Raw genomic sequence first — 11162 nt, forward strand, 5'->3', positions numbered from 1 at the left:
CTACATATGGAAAATTTCGTGGATATATAGTTATTTTATCGATTGAAACTCCTGCCAAAATATGCAAATCATCACCAACTACATATGGAAAATTTCGTGGATATATAGTTATTTTATCGATTGAAGGGAATTTTGTAAATCTTGCTTGCAATGATAGTGAAACATGATTTATATTTTTTAACTAGCTTTTAGTCCGTGTTGCACGGGTTTATTTAGACTTTTCTTATATATTATTGTGAATGTATAATTTCCGGTTATAATGTGTAGTTTCAAGTTAAATATAAACTCTGTGATGTAGGTTTTGTATTAAAATCAAAAGTTACTTGAATCAATAAATTATTATATTCTTTTTATAGTTGTAGTTTAAGTTTACTTTGTGATTTTATCTAGAATTTTAAATATTTTAAATTTTACTGTATTACATGGGTTGTTTATGTTATTTTTATTATTTTTTTCTGAACTTTTTGAATATAATGTAAGACGTGAATAACGCCAACTGGAACGCACATGTATTTTATCTATCAATTTTTCCTCTATCACTCAAAAAAAACAAACTGCAGTTGAGGTTCTTTAATGTTTTTGTACGTTTTCATGTTATCCATAGTCGATGTTCTTAATTTTTGATGAATTTTTATTCACTGATAATATTTAATTTTCATAAATTTTATGTATTTAGGTTTGAACTTCAACATAAACTTTGAGGTGTCTTGTATTAAAATTAAAGTTTACATGAACATAACTAAATTATGTGTTGTTGGTTGCGTCTAGTTTTTGAATTTTGTAAACTAAAGTTTTAAGATTGCACGTTACAATGAACTTGTTTATATGAGTTGTTTTTAATAGATTTGTGTTGTTTATATTATTGTTTTTTATTTAGGCTGATTTTAAATTAATTTTTTGATTCCATCCTCCTAAATAAGGACAGGTAACCATAAAACATCCTTTAAATTCAACAAAAACTAACATTTAGAACTTATGTTTTTTTCCCTATTTTAACATAGGTTTTCATTTTTAATGACCTGAATACAATAACACTAATGAAACACTGAAAATAGAAGCAAAACGTCAACCTAGATCAGTTAACTATCAATTATACATTTATACCACAAGATCAATATATCATAAAACCAACTACTAACCTTGATAGCATTCCTTCTGTTGTAATTTGAGATTTCAGCAATAAGTCGCTTACATGTACTCTTGGAATCCATTTAGAAAAATGAGCCCACCACAATTTCAAATTCATAGCGTAAGAATGCTTTCAATTACTAACTTTTTTCGCTATAGATAATACATACCCAACCATACCTAGAGTCCAAGTAGCATTCTTCCTGAGTTATACATCATCATAGTGAAGCCATTCTCCAAAGAACTCACTAAAGAATGTCAAATCCCAATCTAATTTCACATTATTTTTATTAGGTGAAGCCGTTGTCATCGTTAACATCATTAATGAATTCGTGTTCATGTTTTTGTGTTATGAATGTGTGTGTGAATAAACAGATTATGCAAAAACGAATTCTTGAATGAACGAAAGGATATTATTGAATATCTTGGTAATTACAATGGATACAACATGTCTATATATATAGATATTTAAAACGGTTGGATTATGACGGTTACGGTTGGCGGGAAGCAATAATCGTTCTAATATTCTTAACTAACTAATATATAATAATAATGATAATACAAATTGTTACATATAAAATTATTAAACCTAAGTGTTTATTATTTCTAATAATTTTCGTCTATTATTTTAGCAAATATACATCAATCGCCTCAAATATCAACAGTATGGGTATACCATCTTGTTGTGATTACCATGAATAATTCAAAAAGATATGCATTATAGAACATGATATGCAATAAACCATTAACTGAATAAAAAAAACACACTACAAATCATGATATGGAACACATCCTTCAAAATCAACTGCACCTCCCTACAAATCATACAAAATAAGTAGACATAACTAAAAATAAGAAGAAAACAAAAGAGATAAAGTTGAAAATCTACCATCTCAGATCAGCTAACTTGTCAACCCTATATGTTAAAAACACCATGCCACAATAAACCAGCACGCACGTTCAATGCATTAGATGCATTACAGACAAAGCACAATTGCCAATAAAATCCAAGTTGTAATCTGACCCGTTACCAATAAAATACAAATGAAATGTGGTTTTAGTAAATATATGGAAGCCAAAAATAGCGTTTAATAATTAGAAGCGGTTGTTCTTAAAACCTGTTATCAAGCAGGCATTATTTATTTATGATAACTAAAAATGAAATATGAAATACTTATTTTACAACAATGAAAATGTCCAGAGAATGAAAGAATCTAACATTCTTTTAGAAGTTAATGAAAGAATCTAACATTCTTTTGAAACTCACTAAGTCGTTAAGGTAGAAATGACTTCTAAATTTTCTCAAGTTGCTCCAATCGATCTCCATGTCTATTTTCGACCCCTGCTTTTCTTTGTCTTGAAATAGAAACCTGATCAGATTAGCAATTGAGATTTAAAATAATGTAATAGGATATCTAGCTAAAAAGAAAGTATGTTTTAATAAAGTAACTAAGTATTAAACATTAGAATCACATCTACATTTCCTCAAAGAAGACATCACACTTTAAGCCTACAACAAAAGCCTATTAAAGATTAACTAAACACTTCCAGAAATTTTTGTTGTTTTGATTCAATGTAGCTTCAAAAAAATCTGTTTACCAAGATAATTCGTACACGTATGTTATGAGGCTACCTAATAAACAGAATAGAAATAAAACGAATAAGCAAAAATAAACTTAACTATTGGCTTTACACTATGATAAACAATATTAAGGGAGAATGAGCTCAATCAAAAATCCTACAAGTGTTAATTGTTAATGTGTTTTTTTTCTAAATAATTTTAACATCAACATATTTTAACTCGTTAATAATTTTGAATTGTTAGGTTTCATATATATTGATATAAAAGTGGTATGTATAAAGACAGATTATTTGCATAAAAGTATAAGGTAGTGTTTGTTAAATTCTTTTGGAAAATTGGAAATAAATAATCCTACTTTTTGTGTATTGGCCGATAATAATCCCATATTTAAAAATTACTAGCAATGGTCCCACCTTTTAACTATTTTTGTCTCACTGATCCTCCGTTAAAAAAATACTTAACGTCGTTATGGTTTTTCCCTAGTTTCAAACCGATGCTTTAGGGCTTTTGATCGGAAGAACTATACGAGTCGACCGATGTAAAACTTATCTCGAAATGGTGATCCAAACGACGATCCAATGTTTCAATTCGGGTGCTTGAATTTCCAATTAACAAAAATCAAGCCATTTGAATCACCGTTTCGAAATAAGTTTTACATCAGTCGACTCATATCGTTCTTCCGATCAAAAGCCCATAAACATTGGTTTAAAACTAGGGAAAAAACATAACGACGTTAAGTATTTTTTAACGGAGGACCAGTGAGACAAAAATAGTTAAAAGGTGGGACCATTGCTAGTGGTTTTTAAAAGTGAGACTATTATCGGCCAATACACAAACGGTGTGATTATTTATTTCCAATTTTCCAATTCTTTTCTCTCTAAAATGTATGACATTTTTCTCTATTTAATTTTTACTCCAGATCATGCTTGGATTCGATTCAGGTTTTCAACTTTATGTCTGATAAGTCTCGGCAATCCGCGAGCGTAACCCGTTTAACACCTCAAAGAAAAACTCGACAGATCAAGCAGGTCCCTTTCAGGTCAGCCAGCGAATAAGTTGGCCTTTAATGGGTCGATATCATAGGTTTATTAAAGACTTTGACAGTCATGTTGCTGAAACAATTGGTTTCTTTGGAGTACTTGTAGGTCTAGTGGCGGGTGGATCTAACAACGTTCTTGGATCAACCTAACTTAGTGCTAGCGGAAATCACACTAAGCAACCTAAGAGGTCTCGGATCTTGAGGTTATGTTCGGGTTTTAGAGAGAGAGACACGAGAGAGAAAGTGAGAGAAAAATATGTATGTGTTAGAGAATTTTGGCAAAGGCTGTTTTTCTCATGGCATGCTCCCTATTTATAGAGGAGCATGCATGAGAAATGTCTTTATTTCCAAATGCCCAATGGGCTTGATTACATTTCCCTTAGGCCATTTCCCTTAGGCTTTGTACATACAAAATAACATCTAATGCCCACATAAATACAAAAGATGCCAAACGGCCCAAATACAAAAACGAACCAATACAAAAGACTAAATACACAAAAAGGGACCTAACAATCTCCCTCTAGTCTTTAGTATTGGAACCCATCAGTGTCGTAGACCAAGCATTCGTCCTCGGATAGTGGAAGTTCAACAAGTCTTCGGACGAACTTGTTGAAGGCTTCAACTATCCGGTCTGTATTCTGACGACCCAAATCCTCGACAGTCCCAAGCGGTGAGTTGTAGAGCTTCTTCACATCGTCAATGTGAAATCCCATTAGCTCATGCTCATCAAACACTCTTATCTCGTGCATGTCACGACAGCGGATGACGGCCTCACCGGTTGTATTATCAAACTCCCAACAAATGAAATCTCGGAGAGTGTTGGGAAGATATGGCTCGCCATGATATATCTTGTGACAACCCTTTGGCGCCTTGTATCTCCACATAGTTCGAGGCTCTCCGGTGATTGGGTTGATCTCTCGTGGGTTCCTGTACTATCGACCCTTATTGAACTCGAAGTCTTTGTAATCCAACTTCGATTGACGATACAGGTGAGTGGTGACCCATCCTTCGAGTGTATCATCATACTCACCACGTCCTAGAGCTTTTGATAGATAGTGGAGGTCTAGCTCTGGAAACGACTTCAGCTCATGGTGGTTGAGATAAACGAGATCTCCGCTGTATCTACGAATGGCCCAACAACTGTTCTCCTTATTATACTTCGCATAGACAATCAGCGAATCATCATGATAAGGATAGTTGAGCATGCGGGTACAAGCACGACTTGACACAATGTAGGTCTTTCTCTTCTTCTTTGGTGGTTGGTGTGTCAAGTCGGTGGTTGGATCAGATACGGAATCAGCGGCAGGAGCTTCTGAAGCTTGAGCTGGTGGAGTGTCTGGATTCGGCGAGTAATTGATATTGTCATTAGTGGTGTCTATTGCCTCCTCCGTTGCTGCAAAGAAGTCTGCCAAGCTCTTCCCAGCTTCAATAAACTCGTCCATCATTCCTGTAACGCTATCTGCAAGAACATCTTCAGGAAACAGTTCTTTATACATATCATTTATACGCGAATCGTGTTCCCTGACTTTGCTTGCGGAGTCATGTGCAGCAAGGTCTTGAATATGTTCTTGAGTGTGTGGAGGTGATTGAGTGTTACCTCCACCTCCACTTCCTGCTGCACTAGTTCCAACGTCTCCACCGTCTCCACCGTCTTTATTATCATCATCATCGAAACTGTCGTGAACATTGTCGTCCGCATCATCGTCATCCTCATCATCATCACTGTCTTCATCATCATTATCTTTTCCTTCCTCAACACCACCAGCTTGGGCTTGCAGTTGTTCAACATGTTGAGGACCCAAGCTGGTGTTAACACTGCTGACGACTTGGCCACCCTCTTGTACAATACGACCAACAGTTGCTTCGCCTTCCGCACCCATAAGCTGAACTCCTGGCAGGGCCACACTTGGTCCTGCAGTGGGCTGTGATCCACCAGCCTGAGAAGTCTCACCAGACCTTCTCTAACTCCTGAAAACTGTATCAAGTCTATCCTCCATACCATGAAAATCATCCTCATGAATACCCATAAGGTCTGAGGCAGCTTGATACTTGCTCAACAACTCTTCATTCGTCTTCAATTGTAACTCATGTAGACGGTCATGCTCAACTTTGGCTTGAATGGCCTCCATATCGGTTCGCAGTGTTGCATTTTCAGCTACCCGTGTATCGAGGGAGGCGGATGATGCTAGCTAATTTTCTATACTCGAGACTCTGGAGTTTGTAGCCTCATTCTAAACATCCCATCTTCTAGTTGCATCCTCAATCTTCTTATTGAGACTTGATCTGAGAGCACTTGCAGTTGGTAAGTTCATCTCAAGTGTAGCCACTCTATCTACAAGCTTCAAGTGGTCAGCCCTGAGGTTAGCATTTTTTGTGGATTCTTGATCCAGCAGAAGATGTTGATTCTGCACTCGGGTGTGGAGTGTGTTGATCAGGAGGCGTTGACTCTCGATTTTGGCCTCATTCAGTTCTTTCTGCTCCTCCAACTCCTGAAGCCTTGTTTTTAACTCCCCTTTCTCCTTTTCATCATCAAGCTCCTTTTTCTTCATATTTTTAATAAATGTTAGGAGCATAATTTCTCATTCGGACCTTTTAGCATTCAAGTCCTCCAGTGCGACGATCCTATCGAGGATAGGATCGGCGTATACTGGAGGTGTCGAAGACTTCCCTCTTGTAATGGGCTTAAGTGAAAAGATAATGGTTGGTGGGGTGGTGGACAGGATGGGTGGTGAAGAGGTCTGGGTAGGTAGTGTAATGGATTGAACAGGTAGTGATAAGGGAGTGCAGGTGGGTGGTGTTGGCTGTTTTTCTAGTGGTGAGGTGATAATGATTTGGCTCCATAGGCTTGTTGATTTGATGGGTGAACTGAAGATGGATGATGTGAATATTGAAGTAAAGGTGGGTTCAGTGGTAGTTTTTGTGGGTGGTGTGGTGGTTTGTGATGGCTTAGGCTCGGTCTGGGTTGGTTGTTGTTTTGGAGGTGGTGTGGATACTTGAGGTGTGGTTTGGGCTGGTTCAGGTGGAGTTGTAGGTTGTGGTTGTGATAGTGGTGGTGAGGTTTGAGGTTGGTCTTGAGGTGGTAAGGGTGGTATTTGAGGTAGGAATGTTGAGATGGGTTGGTCTTTTGGTGAGGGCTTGGGTGTGGAATCGGGTGAGTCATGAAGCATGGTTTTGGTTTTCTTGGCCTTGGCTTTCTTTCTGGTTTTGGGTTTCTTATAGGCTGGGATCTTGATTTTAGCTATATCTAAGTCTCTAAGTACTTGGGCTATGGTTTCCTTGGTAACTACAGGTGGGGCAGAGGGTTTACCTTTGGAGGGAAGCTTGACAACGAGCCTGGGAGGTTTCTTGGAGTCCTCAAGTCTCTTGATACGTTTCAAAAGGGGCTGCTCCTCCTCTTCCACCGCCTTTCCCTTACCAGAAGCGCTACCAACAGAAGGCTTGTCAGTAGCCTTCCTCTTCAAATCATGTTTTCCCTTGGTTCTGACCTCAGCTGGTTCATCTGATGACACTTGTTCAACTTCAATTTCAGGCTCACTGTCAACCATTTCTCCACATTCAACAGACGCCTCATCCCTAGCAGGCTTTGTTTCCTCGAACAATCCAAATTTAGGCCCCGGTCTTGGTCCCACATACTGGTGTCCCCTGCCCTTGGTGCTCAACAGCACACCAAAAATCGATGTATTGATCTCATTAACGTGATAGGGCTCTGGAAGGGATTTCGTGTCTTTGGCTTTCTTTGATCCCGGCCTTGGAACATCTGGAATCAAATTATCTAAGCATCTGTACAAACCTTGGATACATGAGCCACCTCGAGTCGTTCTTTGCATTGGTGAACATGCATTAGAATATACTCCTTGAGTAGTTAAACTTCTTTCGAGTGGTCAACGCAAACATAATACGCACCCAATCTACCCTCATGCTATCATAACCCCCACGTATATCTTCAAAGCAATGAGTGACGATGTGAAAAAGAAACCTCCAATATGGGGGGAGGTGTTTCTTCTCCAGGCTCTTCCATTATGTGTCGTATCCCATCTGAGTCACAAAGTCTTCCAACTTCGCCCTGTCTCCTTTCTCATACTTGTAATTCGGCTCATCCTTTATCTTCAACACTCTTCTAATATCCCCCTCAATGATGGTCAGTTCTCTCCCAGCCACCTTTGTAGTAAATGACAAAGCATCATCAGCAAGCTTTGCAAACGCCCAGAAATCCAACACCCACTTGTAATATACAGCCGGGTTGGCAGAGATAGCATGTGCAACAGGAGTCTGTCTTAGTCCTTTCACCATAGAAGTGAAAACTTTATCCTTTTTGGATTTGGGGATCTCGAGAGCACAGAATAGATTATGACCCTGAAACCAGACGATAAGAATATGAGAATCATCATTAAATAATAACTGTACAAGATAGATATATATATACACAAGTACTTGACTTAGATAAATATAAACCAGTTTAAATATAAAAGGTTAACTCATTATGTTCCTTATAGTTTAATAGGTTGAAATATGATTTTAGTTTATTTACAAGTTCATTAAGTCCAAAAGGTCCAGACTATATAAGTTTTACATGTCCATAACAGTCCAAAGTCCAAACATTCCAGTAACATCAGTTTCAAATTCTGAAAAATTTGCTAAGTATGACTTTTTCGGATAAGAATTTCGCATCGGGTCCAGTTTCGCTTCGCATGGGCATGCGAAGCAAAACAGAACATTTCGCTTCGCATGGGCATGCGAAGCGAAACGGAAACCCTTTTCGCTTCGCATGGGCATGCGAAGCGAAACAAAAGCCTTTTCGCTTCGCATGGGCATGCGAAGCGTAAAACCCCCTTTATGCGAAAAAGTTAACTTAACTAATTTTTGTTTCCTTTTCCTTCCTTTGGTGTCGCCTAGCCATGAATTAGGTTTCTAGAATGCTTGGGTCAAAAACCCCTTGGTTTACATGGTCAATTGGTCCTTGAAACTTTGAATAAATCCTAGATCTACAAACTGTACACAATATCAAACCTAAAACTAAAAACTGATGATGATTAACATAAACCAAAGTCAAATTGATTATCCTAAGCCAAGATAACAACACAAAGCTGAAGATCAATTTCCAGATCTGGCCGACGGTTCATATGAACCGCCGCCTCGAACCCCTTGAACCCAGAAAACAAGAAGAATCAGATGATGATGAGGTTATGATGGTATACCGCGGGTGTATGCTATGGATTCATGATTAAATATGATAAGAGTGGCCGGATCTTGTTGATGCAAGATGAAGTTAGGGTTTGAAGTAACAGAAAGAGAGAGAGTGAATAGTGAAACGTGTTTGGTGAATAATGAATGAAAAATTAGGTTCCCCATATATATAGGGTCAGCCTATCTCGCGATAGGTCAAAAAATCGCGAGTGTTCACCGAAAATATACTCTCGGTCCTCGGTCTTTAAAAATATTTGCATTTTCAAACCCGAAAAACATTTACCCACGGAATCCAAGAGCTTGTAAATTTATTTATTTTTTTGTCGGTCCGTGACAATTAACGTTTGCAAGATCGATATCTTTGACAAAACAAAAACATAAAACAAAATAAACAAGGACGATAATAGTAATAAAAAGATATACTGAAGATAAAATAAAAATTAAAAAAAATAAAAATAAAAATAAAAATAAAACTAAAATAAATTAGATTAAATTAAAAATAAAACTTAAAATATTAAACTATACAAGTACTTAATATTTTTAGAAAATAAAAACAAAATAAAACAAAATAAGATAAAGTTAAAACAAATTTTGATAATGACGTTAATATTGAATTAATTTACATGAATTTTTTATTTGATTAATTCACAAAGAACGATCGCGACATGGAATCATATTGATTTGCAAAGTCCTAGATCGCGTTTCCATTTTGAAGTTATTGTGACACAAATTCATCATCAACTGCAGATATTGTCCACATGTTTAACTTGACAAGTTTTTGATGTTAGCGTGATACATTTAAGATTCAATTAGGCACGATACTTAAGTGGTCCCCACTTAATCAGACATGTTACTGATTTCGTCATACCTCGGGCCTAGTTTGTATTGACATATCACCTCAACTTGACTTAAACCTTTCTTAGTTGATCACAGTTATCTTATTAACATACTTGACACATAGTACTTTGTACACTCGACACTTTGTGCTTTGCACACTTGACTCGATCTAGAAAAGTTAAAATAAAGCAGAAGATTCAGGGCCTTAACAATCAGATCTTGTATGACTACAAACAGAGAAAGTCCAAGGCTTGAATCAAAACAAATGAAGAAATAAAACATAATTTAAAATCCTAAATGACTCTTTTCCTTGATTTTTCATTTTGTTCTTCTGTTTTTCTTTTTCTTTTCTTAACTCTTTTGTTTTTCTTTTTCTTGCCTTTCTATGAGTCTTTTCTTAACTCAATGAGAAAATGAAAAATGACACATATTTCATAAGATGACTGTGATCAGGTAAAGAGAGGCTTGGGTATGACATGTGTAATTACATTTCATCCTTCATTGATATGACTTTAGCGGACTCATGCAACCACTTCATAAACGTATAACCACTAGCATCGGCAAGAGTTTAGGTTTATATCACTCAACACTTACTTGTTTGTCAAGCCTATCTACATATCCATGAATGACTTTGTAGCCTTTTGTTCTACTCTTTTAACGTGCTAGGATCATTACATACCAATGTACTATCATTTTCCATATAGTCGGATCAAATTCTTAATTGAAATATTTTTAAATATCCGGCTTGAAAGGCCAAAGAGTGCTCTTTGCGCTACTACGCATCCTTACTCATAGTATAGTGCAAGTTAGGTTTGGGTATAGCAGGACTTGAACCTGCGACCATTAGGTTAAAAGCCTAATGCTCTACCAACTGAGCTATACACCCCAAAAAATATGTAGTAGTAAATAAGGATTGGTGCGGAAAATCAAAGAGGGCGGGGCCCCTCTTCATCATATTAAAGGGGCGCGGCTTTGTATGAGGCTCGTACTGCAGAGCAAGCAAAGAAAACGTAAGGGCGCGCGCTAGCACTCCTGCAAGAAAACGGCCTAGCTAACACGCCCCTTATTGAAAAGTCAAGGATATTGAATGATCGATATGAGAAAGAAGCGCTCAAGCTTTCGAAGAAAGCAACATCCAACTTTTATTAAATAATACATAATAGAAAGTTTGTTATTAACTGTGTGTCGTTAAGTTAGTCGTGTGTTAAGTATTTGGATAATATTTGGAGTAGGAATTGGGAATGGGTGGTGGGACCCATGAAACCCCCCCCCCCCTCTATATAAACCCAACCACTTCTTCCTTTCTTTTCTTTTCTCATCCAAACACACACACACACTCAAGAAACACACACATACTCTCTCTCTAGCACTCGGATTTAAAACACAAGCCAA

The 11162-nt window shown here is 37.0% G+C and overlaps 1 non-coding gene across 1 annotated transcript; it reads right to left on the reverse strand.

Annotated features, from left to right (window-relative positions):
- Positions 1–10583: 10583 nt before the first annotated feature.
- TRNAK-UUU (transfer RNA lysine (anticodon UUU)) lies at positions 10584–10656 on the reverse strand. The gene has a single exon. It is a non-coding gene; the product is annotated as a tRNA-Lys (tRNA).
- Between the last annotated feature and the right edge of the window lie 506 nt (positions 10657–11162).

This window comes from Bidens hawaiensis, unplaced genomic scaffold, assembly GCF_021521415.1.
Source record: "Bidens hawaiensis isolate Kalapana, Puna unplaced genomic scaffold, B.hawaiensis_p1.1 tig00024052_1, whole genome shotgun sequence".
Lineage (NCBI taxonomy): Eukaryota > Viridiplantae > Streptophyta > Magnoliopsida > Asterales > Asteraceae > Bidens > Bidens hawaiensis.